This window comes from Euprymna scolopes, chromosome 3 (genome assembly GCF_053919585.1).
Source record: "Euprymna scolopes isolate OS-2025 chromosome 3, ASM5391958v1, whole genome shotgun sequence".
In the NCBI taxonomy this organism is placed as follows: Eukaryota; Metazoa; Mollusca; class Cephalopoda; order Sepiida; family Sepiolidae; genus Euprymna; species Euprymna scolopes.
The window spans coordinates 87,693,451-87,705,950 of record NC_136484.1 but is presented as its reverse complement, the minus strand read 5'-3'; positions in this window follow the sequence as shown (position 1 = coordinate 87,705,950).

The following is a 12,500-nucleotide window of genomic DNA, read 5'->3' as shown; positions in this document are numbered from 1 at the left end:
CACGTACTTACTAAATTATATTTATAAATGTATTGCCCCATTGTTATTTCCTGATTCATTCAATGTTTCAATGTTTTATTAAAATGTTCTACACTTATGGTATACTTTCATAGTAATGTATATATATATATATATATATATATATATATATATATATATATATATATATATATATATATATATATTGCACTATTAGAATAAAACGTGCTTTGGAATTAGTTTTTTGTAATTTATCAGAATCCATTTACTGAGCACAATGAGAGGATGCACTCAAAATCAGAATAAAGCAATAATAACAGAAAATCATTTATTCGATTAAAAATCAAAAAGAAAATTCAGAATAATCTGAGTAACCAGAAATCAGTAGCACAATAGATCGAAGGATATAAACAATGCCAATACTAAATACATATACAATTTTAACCCTTAACGCAAACTTCTACATTTGTTTAGAAGACAACTCTACAAATAAGCCGACGTTTATTTTTTACGCTTAAATTGTCGACAATTAGCACATCTACATCATTTTATTTAAATCTATGCAATAAATGATATATTTTTACGGAATATTTTTTATTTAAAACCGACACGATTTCGGGTCGGATTAACGCACAGGATTTTATGGGAAAATATATTGTTACTATTAATTGTTATTTTTTCCATACAACAGATTAAACTGAGGCAGTTTCCAGAGCACTGATGAAACGATTGGTTGTATATTATATATTTTATGAAATTAAAGTTTTCAAATTTAATCCACATTTCAAAATAATGGTGTTACTGATGAAAACAACCGTTTAATTTTTCCGCAACACTTTAAGTAAAAAGTCATGTAAAAAATGTTTCCACGGCATAAATTAAAAAGCTGTTCATTTTTTCAACAGAAATATTACAACGAGTTGAAAATATGTGTCGTAATTTTAATTGATGACAGATTAAAACACAAACAAACACTACTGGTGTTATTGGTAAAATGACTGTGTATCATTTTGCCCTGCAAAATTGGTAGTAAAATGCTCCGAAATAAAAGTGATGTGGCCTTCAGAACCCTGCTGAATAGTCATGTTTTTAAAGGTCACTAACACATTTGACACGAAGTCTTCCCTTGTTTCCTTTCTCGGAATTTAGTGGCGCTTTGAATGCAGACAAAATTAGTTTATTCAGTAAAAAGGTGATATTGTTTAAAGCTGATACTATTCTAGCTATCAAAACATATTAGCCTCCCGCCTACGGCATTCCAAACAATTTTTAATTTGCTTCTTAACGCCGAAATATTTATAAAAGCATAGCGTTACTTGATACAACTATACAGATCTACCTTGTGAACTGCATTATGTATCAACTAATGTGATTGCCAGATAAAATCCAAAGATCAATCTTGTTTTATAATTCAGTTTCATGAGAAAAATGCAAAATCTTATTCAATTGGTTAAAAGTGAAACAAAGTTTTTAAAAAAATACCCTAAAAATCCAATTGAAATAATCATTTTTAATCTTTGTATGAAAACCCCGTTTGTTTTCAAATCACATATATTGTGAAGTTATTTTTTTAATTTATTATCATCGGAAGAAGCAAAGAGACGAAAAAAAGAAAGAGAGTCAAAAAAGAAGAAAAATAGGGATGCGCGTGAAATTTAGTATGTATACTATGCATTTCCGCTTCGAGTACACGCATGCGTGATTCTATGCAAATCTGTGAAAATGTCAACAAATGTCGGTGGAATTTTTGGAAAGTTCATTACCCGATAAGAAAAAAAATCAATAATTTAAGCCAATACGTTGTAGTTTGCGTGAATCCTGTGGATCGTTAAACCTGTATTCCATAAATATGTTCTTCTTCTGTACCATCCACGTTTGGTGTTCAGTATTTACTTCATGATAAGTGTCAGCCAAGAAAAAGATGAAAACTAAAACAGTCCTTCATATAAAACAACGATAAATAGTGGCTATCAAACAAACGCTAAGTAAAACGTTAGATACAAATTCAATTAAGTTAGAATAAGATTTTGCCTAATTTCAAAAAAGCCTTCCAGAAATTATTTTCTAATGAAAGACATGATTGGTTGTTTCGCCATTCTTTTCGACAAGTAGGAGTCATGGTACTGCCTCTCTGTCTGTTAATGTCCTCCACGGCGCCACACACAGCAGTCGTGGGCGGTCCCTCATTTTCGGCTTGATTAAAAACACTCACCAATCAATAACCAATTTTATTCGTTTGTTTGTATTATTTTTTTCATTCTTTAAGATGCATTTATTTTGATGCATGCACACATATGAAACTGAGTCTCTATACATTGATATGTGAAAACATTAACATTTGCAAATGTGTGACATCTACTTTCGCACCAATCGTATTTCTTTACTTTTTTATATTAAACTTGAAATAAGATTAAAAATTGTAAATCTTTATTTTACTATGTATTCCTCGTCCGAAAAAGCTATATAGAATGATTAGTAGTTCTCTCCATTTTGTCTGCTTTCTCTCTCCCAATAAGCAAACAGCTGTTTTAATTTTTTATTTTTTACTTAATTTTATACTTAAATATCATTATCAGTACAAAGAATATACACAAACCATAAAAAATCACCTCCACCTAGGAATATTTTTCTGATAGTTCATACATTTATAATTAGACGTCCTTTTATGAGTCATAACAATCCCACATCATATGTTACGCATAAGATTAATAGCCCGGTGCCATCTGTACAAATAACTCATAAATTAAAAAAAATTCAAAGTATTTATAACGACTATTGCACTATTGAGCTGTTTAATTTGTTTATGCTGTTATTACGTATACACGAATAAATTTTATTCGAAAAATATATATACGCATCGCTGCATTTTCTGCACGTTTCTTTGAAAGCATAATTTTAATGATGTTGTATTGCACTCTCTACATACACACACCAATAAACAGTATTGATCTGATTATTTATTGAGAATAAACAGTATTTGATAACAAATTGTTAATGTATTTGCATGAACTACATATAGACAATTTTGTATTATAAAAATTATTTTGTTATGAAAAATATTAATGCGCCAGCATATTATATGTTGCGGTTAGCAATGGCATTTATAAGGTGGTACAACAATTTTCCCCTCAAGCTTTGCTAATGCTTTAATTGTTTTATTTTTCATGTTTGGGAATTCGTAATGGTAATAACGAGATCAGGGCTTTATTTTGGAGAACAGGACACATAAGTGTAAATTGTCTAATATTATATGCAGAAAAATCCGGGTGAGTGTCAAAAAAAAAACGCCTTCAGAAAATCAACAAAAACTGATGTGAGCGAAATATTTTTAATTCGGTTCTACATTAATGAAATATATTCCTTTCTGCATCACTTATATAGCATATATATATAATGGACAGTTTTCTGAGTAAGATTAAAAGCATTAACTAGTATAGAATTCTATTAGGAAAGAACAGCAAAACTAGAAATTATAAAATAAATTTTATTTGAGTCACACGACCAGCTGACGGTGCAACTTTTTCAGTCACCAAATAAATCGTCTAAGCAGAAGCAATTGAAAAAAAAAACATTATATTCTTCACATTTTTAAGAAAGATTTAACTGACCCCATTCTTTGATTATTGTTTTACTCGCCTCCAGATGATGGTGTATAACTCATTTTATAGGTATTGCGAGATTACTCCGGAATGATCGAAAAAGTCAGGATAGTGAATAAGTATTATAATCAAAATGATGAGGTCATTATATATTATATCATTATATATTATAATCTAGGTTCTGAGGTCTTTATATATTAAATCACTATATATTATAACCTAGATGCTGAGATCATTATATATTATATCATTATACATTATAATCTAGACGCTAATGTAATTATAAATTATACCATTATATATTATATCCTTATATATCATAATCTATATACTGAGATCATTATATATTATATCATTATATATTATCATCCAGATGCTGAGGTCATTATATGTTATATCATTATATATTATAATCTAAATGTTGAGGTTATTATATATTCTATCATCATATATTATAATCTAGATGCTAAAAGCATTATATATTATATCGTTATATATTATAATCAAGATGCTGAGGCCGTTATATATTATATTTTTATATATAGATATTAATCTAGATGCTGAGGTCATTATATATTATATCATTATATATTATAATCTAGACTGCGGTCATTATATATTATATCATTATATATTATAATCTAGATGTGAGGTCATTATATATTATATCATTATATATTATAATCTAGATGCTGAGATTATTATATATATATCATTATATATTATAATCTAGATGCTGAGAGCATTATATATAATATCATTAGATATTATAATAAAGATGCTGAGGTCATTATATATTATATCATTATATATTATATTCTAGATGCTGGGGCCATTATATATTATATCTTTATATATATTTTTTAATCTAGATGCTGAAGTCATTATATATTATATCATTATACATTATAATCTAGATGCTGAGATCATTATATATTATATCATTATATTTTATCATCCAGATGCTGAGGTCATTATATATTATATCATTATATATTATAATCTAGATGCTGAGGTCATTATATATTATATCATTATATATTATAATCTAAATGCCGAGGTCATTATATATTATATCATTATATATTATAATCTAGATGCTAAGGTCCTTATATATTATATCATTATATACTATAATCTAAATGCTGAGGTCCTTATATATTATATCATTATATATTATAATCTAAATGCTGAGGTCCTTATATATTATATCATTATATATTATAATCTAAATGCTGAGGTCCTTATATATTATATCATTATATATTATAATCTAGATGCTGAGGTCCTTATATATTATATCATTATATATTATAATCTAGATGGTGAGCATGCTAAGGTCATTATATCAGGAATGTTTCCAGACGTCACGTTTAGAATGCGACGATGATTGTTGTAGGTGGGACGAGGATCGAAAGTATTAAGATCTTATGATTTTATGCTGATTTGTTTAATTTGCGTCATCGATTGAGATAGGTCGGACAGAATAAGATATGGGGCACTTGTAGTTGAAGTGAGCAGATGTACCACCTTTTGCTCTCTCCAGCTAGGGACTGAGTGATCTGTATCTGTTAAGAAAGAGTGTCTCAAAAGAATTCGACATTGTCTTACAAATTAATCGTATACTTTCGGGTTTCGATTCTTGATTTTTTTCTGCAACACATTTTGCATTTAGGGATCAGTGCAGAACAATACAGAGTCACACCGTAATATCACACCGGATGAACGAAATAACTCATAATCTTTCTTCGTTACTCTTGGATACTTGATCGGTCTAATAACACCAAAACACGTGTAACTATAAATGCGTAAAAATTTAACTTTAGGTGTACATAAATATCCTAAAACATGTTTTTCAGTCAGTTTAGATAAATGAGAGGAATTATTTAAAAGTGTTTTACATACGTAAAAGATTAGAAATTATACCACACTGCTATATTTTACAGACCGTATAAATACATGGAACTATTACTACTCCTATTATTATTTTATTTTTACTTTACCGCTAGTTATTATCAGCAATCACCGATAAGAGTAAATGGTGTTCAATTGAGTCTGAGTGATAACAATTGTACCCAGACTCCTAACACTCTGCATGTAACAGAGTGTATATGGCGGCTATATGCAAATATCGAGCCGTATGCGAACGATGTAACGGTAAAGGAAAAGAACTATAAAAAGCAGAAAGAGCACGTTAAGGAAGACGATCACTAGAGATGCATGCGACGTCACAGCCGTAACAAGATGTCACACATGGTGGGAGAATAAGGAATAAAGGACTTTTCTTAAAACCTGAAACAGGTTAAAGTTTTTTTCCTCTTTCCTATTGTTTGTCTCCTTTGCGACTGAGTCTGCAACGTGTGGGTGTCCGGTGTCTAATGTAAACACGTGTGTAAAGGTGTAGAACGTGACATGCACCTCTGTCGATAATTGTTGTAAATCATTTTTCATTATCACAACAGCTATTAACTATTGTTTTCTCGCTGGCAACGACCCTTCTGTGGAGTTTGAGTAGCAATAAGGTTTTAATAGTTTTCTCACATTTACAGTAGAAATCTATGTTGTGATTTCTCTTTACGGTCTTTCCATTCTTCTATACCCTTCACAAACATTTGGTGTGGGTCAAGGGGAAGCTGTGTGTAGCACCAGCGTTGATTTGTTTTCTAGGGTGAAAAATTGTGGAAGTTTTAGTTCTTTTGTTTCATACAATATGCTTTGTATATATATTTCTCAATTTCGCTTTCAACTTATCTATAACTGAATAGCATTTCTTGATTATATGGTTTTAACATTTTTACATTATTCTCAATATTTCAGCTGTTATTTCTATTGCGGTGCATTCTATGTTGTTAATATTCCCTTTGCTTAAATTTACCCTGGATTTTTTTCTATTTTTTTCGGGTCTGTTACTAGTACTCTTACAATCATTGGTATCAGAGTAATTTTCTGGAATGCTCCATATTCCGTTCAGCAGCTTCGGTAACTCTCGCTTCTCTTAATTTGTCTCTAGATCCTCATATTGAATGAGAGATTTTTTCTGACAAAGGGAGAAGAAAAAACTGTATTCTATGTTAGCAGTATTTTGTCGTAAGCAGTCGCCTGAGATGTCGGCATTTTTCTGTTTCTATGTCTATCCTTGTGGCCATGTCACTAATAAGGGTGCTGGAGCTGCTGCATTGCTATTTGATGAATGGATTCTGGACCATTCAGTAGCTTCTCGTGGAGCTTCTCGATGCCATATTAGTGGGTAATTGCTACGGCTTTACCTTATCATGAGCTACAAAAATATTTTTCGTTTCTATTTCTCCCTTACTTTCCCTCTCTGCCTTGCTCTAATCAAGTCAGTCAACTTGTTCAACAAATCCCAAAACTCCACCATGAAAAATCTCCAAAAACTATACAATTAAATCCACAACTTCAACGTAAACTTCAAATGTAGACCCCCCCTATTACCATTTTCCTTCTCCAACATCAGGGGTTTACATTCCAACCTTCCAGAGGTTGACCCCCAATTAGAGGAGACCAAACCAGGCCTATTCCTCATAAACGAAACTGACACTGGATCGATTATTTTCCTAGAAAAATTCGTAATTAAAGGAATCTCTAACTTAACATCAAAATCTTACAACTAAGATCACCATGGGAATGGTATATATGCCTACATTATAGATGATTTCCATGTTGTAGGGATATCTCCAGAGAAGACTGTAAATTATCCTATATGTTACACTTGCTCACACCACGGCGTTTATATTTGCACTCTATCGTCTCCACAGCAAGAGCATATCTAAGTACATTGACCACATCCTATCTGCTTATCCATCGGCTAATATTCAGCTCCGTGGAATGGTTAGTTCACTCAAATAACACAGATGATGAGCAGACGTTCTGTCACCATTTCTCCATTGATTATAACCTTACTCAGATTGTTAACGAACCCACCCATGTGCCCAACACTGACGGTCAGTATGCAAGTCTACTAGATTTTTTTCTTACAACTTTCCCAATGTTAATCATCCATTCTGCCTTCATTGGGATATTTTGGTCAGTCGGTCGTATTAGTTAAGATATAACAAAATGTAATATGTCCTCAGACGTACCTCTCCATCATACAATATATCGATACTCGATGGCTGATTGGTATAGCTTCCGTACATTTATATCAGATGTACCTCTGCGATCCATATTTAAAAAGAATGTGTCTTCTACAGTATCAGACCTGACGGAACGATTAATTTTATGTATAGACAAAAATTCCAGCAAAAACCTAACAGCCAGCTATGATTCTCTCCAAAATGTTCTGCTGCCATTGCGCACAGAAATCACCTTTTCTATTGCTTCCAACGTAATAGATATACTGAGACTAAAGCTGCTTTCATGACTGCCAGTTATCACTGTAAAAAAGTAATAAAGAACGCGAGAGTTGTATGCTCAGTCCGTTAAGTCAAAATAGCTGAGCTGCGGCTTGGTTCCCACCAGTTTTAGCAAATAGGATCCTGAACAGAAGCATGCTCTATCCCAACCATCATCAATGGACTTGAGATAATCTCCTCAGTATCAGACAATACTAAATTCTTTGCCAAGAACTTTGCAGCTAATTCTACCCGATCAAGGCTGTCAACCCCCTTCATTTCCTCTTGTATCTGAAAACACGCTATGCAACATACAAATATATGTACGTGATATGCTAAGCTAATCAAAACCTTAATTCCAGTAAAGTCATTGCCCCTGACGTGCTTATATTATAATGCTGAAAAAGCTTCAAACGAAACTAGCTCTCATACTTACAAAACTACTTAAGTGCTGTCTCAAAAAGAATTGCTTCCCAACACCCTGGAAAATCTCATCAGTATGGCTCGTATTTAAGAATTTGAGTAATCTGTCAGCTCTCTCTCAGTACAGACCAATCAGTCTCCTGTGCGTCATAAGTAAGTTGCTGGAATATGTGTAAAATAGAGAAGTAGTCAAGAACCCCAGCAAAAATAACCTACATAGTGAATGCAATATGTTTATGTTCTGCTAGATCCATAGCAGATGTGTTAACGGTTATATTTCATATGATTAGCGAATCTCGCGACGGAGGATTCCTTTCTAAGACAATTGCTCTTGACATATCAAAGGCCTTTGATAGGGTATTGCATAAAGGTCTACTCCATAAGATCTCCAGCTACGGTATAGCTGGAAATGTTTTAATTATTAAATAATTTCTCTCTGATAGGTTCATAAAAGTAGTGGTTGAAAATCAGAAGCTCAAGGGTCTATCCTGTGCTCACCTCTCTTCCTGATCTACATAAATGATCTCTCAAATCATATCCAAAAATCATTTGTAGACATTTATGCTGACCACACTACCATCTATGGCAACACTTACATTGTCGTAAATGACCAAGTTATCTCTAATTCTCTCTCCTCTGATCTTGAGCACATGGTACAATAGGAAAGAGGTTGTTGGTTCATTTTAATGCACCAAAAGCGAAGCTTCTATCTTTACATCATCAACACTCTGATCCCCGTCTGGTATCAATTGAAATGAATAGCTCTCGTCTTGGAAAGGCTCCGTGTTTTGGCAAGCTTATGGACTTGCCAAAACCCCTTATCTGAGATGGAACACGTACATCAAGTCCGATGCCAAGATCGCTGAAAAAATGGTTGGATCATTCTACTGCTCTAGTAGATATCTCACTGCAGGTACAATTATCTACCTGCATAAGAGCCAAGCAAATTCAAGTGATGGAGTTCTGTTGCTACATCTGGACAGAAGCTGCTAGAAATACATCCTGTCTTGATAAAGTTCAAAATAGACTTCATAGCCTAGTGAGGAATGCGTTTTCTCTTCCCTGCAACCTCTTTCCCTTCTGTTTCTGCTTCATCATTATTTTCATGGCGAGTGCTCGTTTGAGCTTCAATCTATGGTCCTCAAACTTCCGCTAAACTTTCACAAAAGACACTCGTCTAACTGAAACCGCTATCAATATTTCCCCCCTTTTTTATCTGTACCTAACCCTAAGAATAAATTCCATTAACAAATCTTCTTTCTTAGAGACGCCTGTGGATCTCTTTTCTGTTTCGCTGCTTTCAAGCTGATTACAATATTGCCGTCTTCAAGTTTAACGTAAACAAGTTTTTGATAAGCCGTCCCCTTAAGTAATATAATTTACCAAATTTACACTACTAACGATTGCTACGATATTGTCCCATTGACTACTGCACTCACTTACTCTCATCATTGAATGACCTCTGGGCCTTGATAAGTGGTGGCTCATTTGTAAAAAAAAAAGAAGTTTTCTGATGTTTACTAAATATTTTGTTTTATTTTTTTCTGCCTTCTTGATCGTCACCTTTCCTTGGATAAGTTTATTTGCTGGTATCTGGTTTTTGACTATTATGTCAGTGTCTATAACATTTGCCAGCGTATTAAGAGGACAGGATTTTCAACAGTTCCAAATCTGTAGCCTTTCTTAGAGCTATATTTTTTGCATTTTCTTTGTTATAATTTACTAAACTTACTTAGTTATTTATTGCTACGCCCATTTGTTTACAGAGTTTTGATTTATTATTTTCTTTAGATTTATTTCTATTTTGACTTTGATATAATTCGTTCTAATCGCTGTTCTGTACAGGAGCAATTCTCTTACTCTGACCAAATGTCTTTTTCCTGGCTATGTTCACGTATTTTCTCTGGTCAGCTAAATATATTGCAATGTTGCTTACCTGGTCCTTTTTTAAAACAATAATTTTGTTTCGGTATAGTTTATCATTATGCCTATTCTTCTTACTTTTTCTCAATTTGATGTATAATATGTCAATGCCATTCTACAGATGTTTTTTTGTTATTTGTTTTTACTTTTATTAATTCCAAACAAGGCATATTACCATTGAAACGTAAGGGGTTATAATATTATCTTGTATCTTACATCATTCATAATGTATACGTTCGAAAATTTCCTTTGTATTTTTTGCGATCTTGTAATCATTAGTTTTTAAAGAATTCATGTTGATGTTGTGCCAGTCTTACATCTAAGTTTACTCTGAGGGCAAATCATAAAATACTGTTATATCGCTTACATTTCTTTCTAGATTAATTTCTTCCAGCTTTGAGAACAATCTTTCGTGAGAATGAAATTAGTATAATAATAATAATAATAATAATAATAATAAAAATAATAATAATAATAATAATTGTTTTTTTTTTATTTCTGTTAACATATGTATTAAAAAGCAATTTCCCCTAATTAATCACAATGCATTGCGCGAGATTATGGTGTGAATTTCCTTTTGTTTCATTTCTCCCGCGTAAGCACACAAAACATTTTCACATTAACTTTCTCTTGATTTAAAGCTAAATATAGAATGAAGATACTGTCAATGATATAGACGATAGTTTATAGGAAGTGCCTGTTTTAACAAATGCGTATTTATGTATGCATCTATATATTCTATGCATATATATATATATATATATATATAATGTATATAATATAAGCTTATAAAACAAAGCAATATCGTTGTAATTAATTACATGCCTTATCAAATTATATCAACATCGTTTCAGAAACTGATTAATAAACGATATGCTATTTAGTTCAGACGTTTACAAATCAAATTTACAACAAGCTTTAGCCACTTAATTGACAATGATAAGATTACATATTCATCAAATATAAGACAAAGTATTTTTCTCGGTCGTTCAACATTCTATAACGTTAAACATTTTATTGAGAACAAGAATGACAACCTGACGTTGCCCGGAGTTAAAAAGGTGTATGTTAACTCCTTTCTTTATTTTTCTCCCCTCACCTTCCAAATTTCCCCTTTTCCTCCTATTTTTCTCCCCTCACCTTCCACATCACTTCACATTTCCCTTTTCCTCCTATTTTTCTCCCCTCACCTTCCAAATTTCCCCTTTTCCTCCTATTTTTCTCCCCTCACCTTCCACATTTCCCCTTTTCCTCCTATTTTTCTCCCCTCACCTTCCACATTTCCCCTTTTCCTCCTATTTTTCTCCCCTCAACCTTCCCACATTTCCCCTTTTTCCTCCTATTTTTTCTCCCCTCACCTTCCACATTCCCCATTATTCCTCCTATTTTTCTCCCCTCACCTTCCACATTTCCATTTTTCCTCCTATTTTTCTCCCCTCACCTTCCACATTTCCCCTTTTCCTCCTATTTTCTCCCCTCACCTTCCTCATTTCCCCTTTTCCTCCTTATTTTTCTCCCCTCACCTTCCACATTTCCCTTTCCTCCATTTTCTCCCCTCACCTTCCACATTTCCATTTTCCTCCTATTTTCTCCCCTCACCTTCCACATTTCCATTTTTCCTCCTATTTTTCTCCCCTCACCTTCCAAATTTCCCTTTTTCCTCCTATTTTTCTCCCTCACCTTCCACATTCCCCTTTTCCTCCTATTTTTCTCCCCTCACCTTCCACATTTCCCTTTTCCTCCTATTTTTCTCCCCTCACCTTCCACATTTCCCTTTTCCTCCTATTTTCTCCCCTCACCTTCCACATTTCCCCTTTTCCTCCTATTTTTCTCCCCTCACCTTCCACATTTCCCCTTTTCTCCTATTTTTCTCCCCTCACCTTCCACATTTCCATTTTTCCTCCTATTTTCTCCCCTCACCTTCCACATTTCCCTTTTCCTCCTATTTTTCTCCCTCACCTTCCAAATTTCCCCTTTTCCTCCCTATTTTTCTCCCTCACCTTCCACATTTCCCCTTTTCCTCCTATTTTTCTCCCCTCACCTTCCACATTTCCCCTTTTCCTCCTATTTTTCTCCCCTCACCTTCCACATTTCCATTTTTCCTCCTATTTTTCTCCCCTCACCTTCCACATTTCCCCTTTTCCTCCTATTTTTCTCCCCTCACTTCCACATTTCCCCTTTTCCTCCTATTTTTCTCCCCTCACCTTCCACATTTCCATTTTTC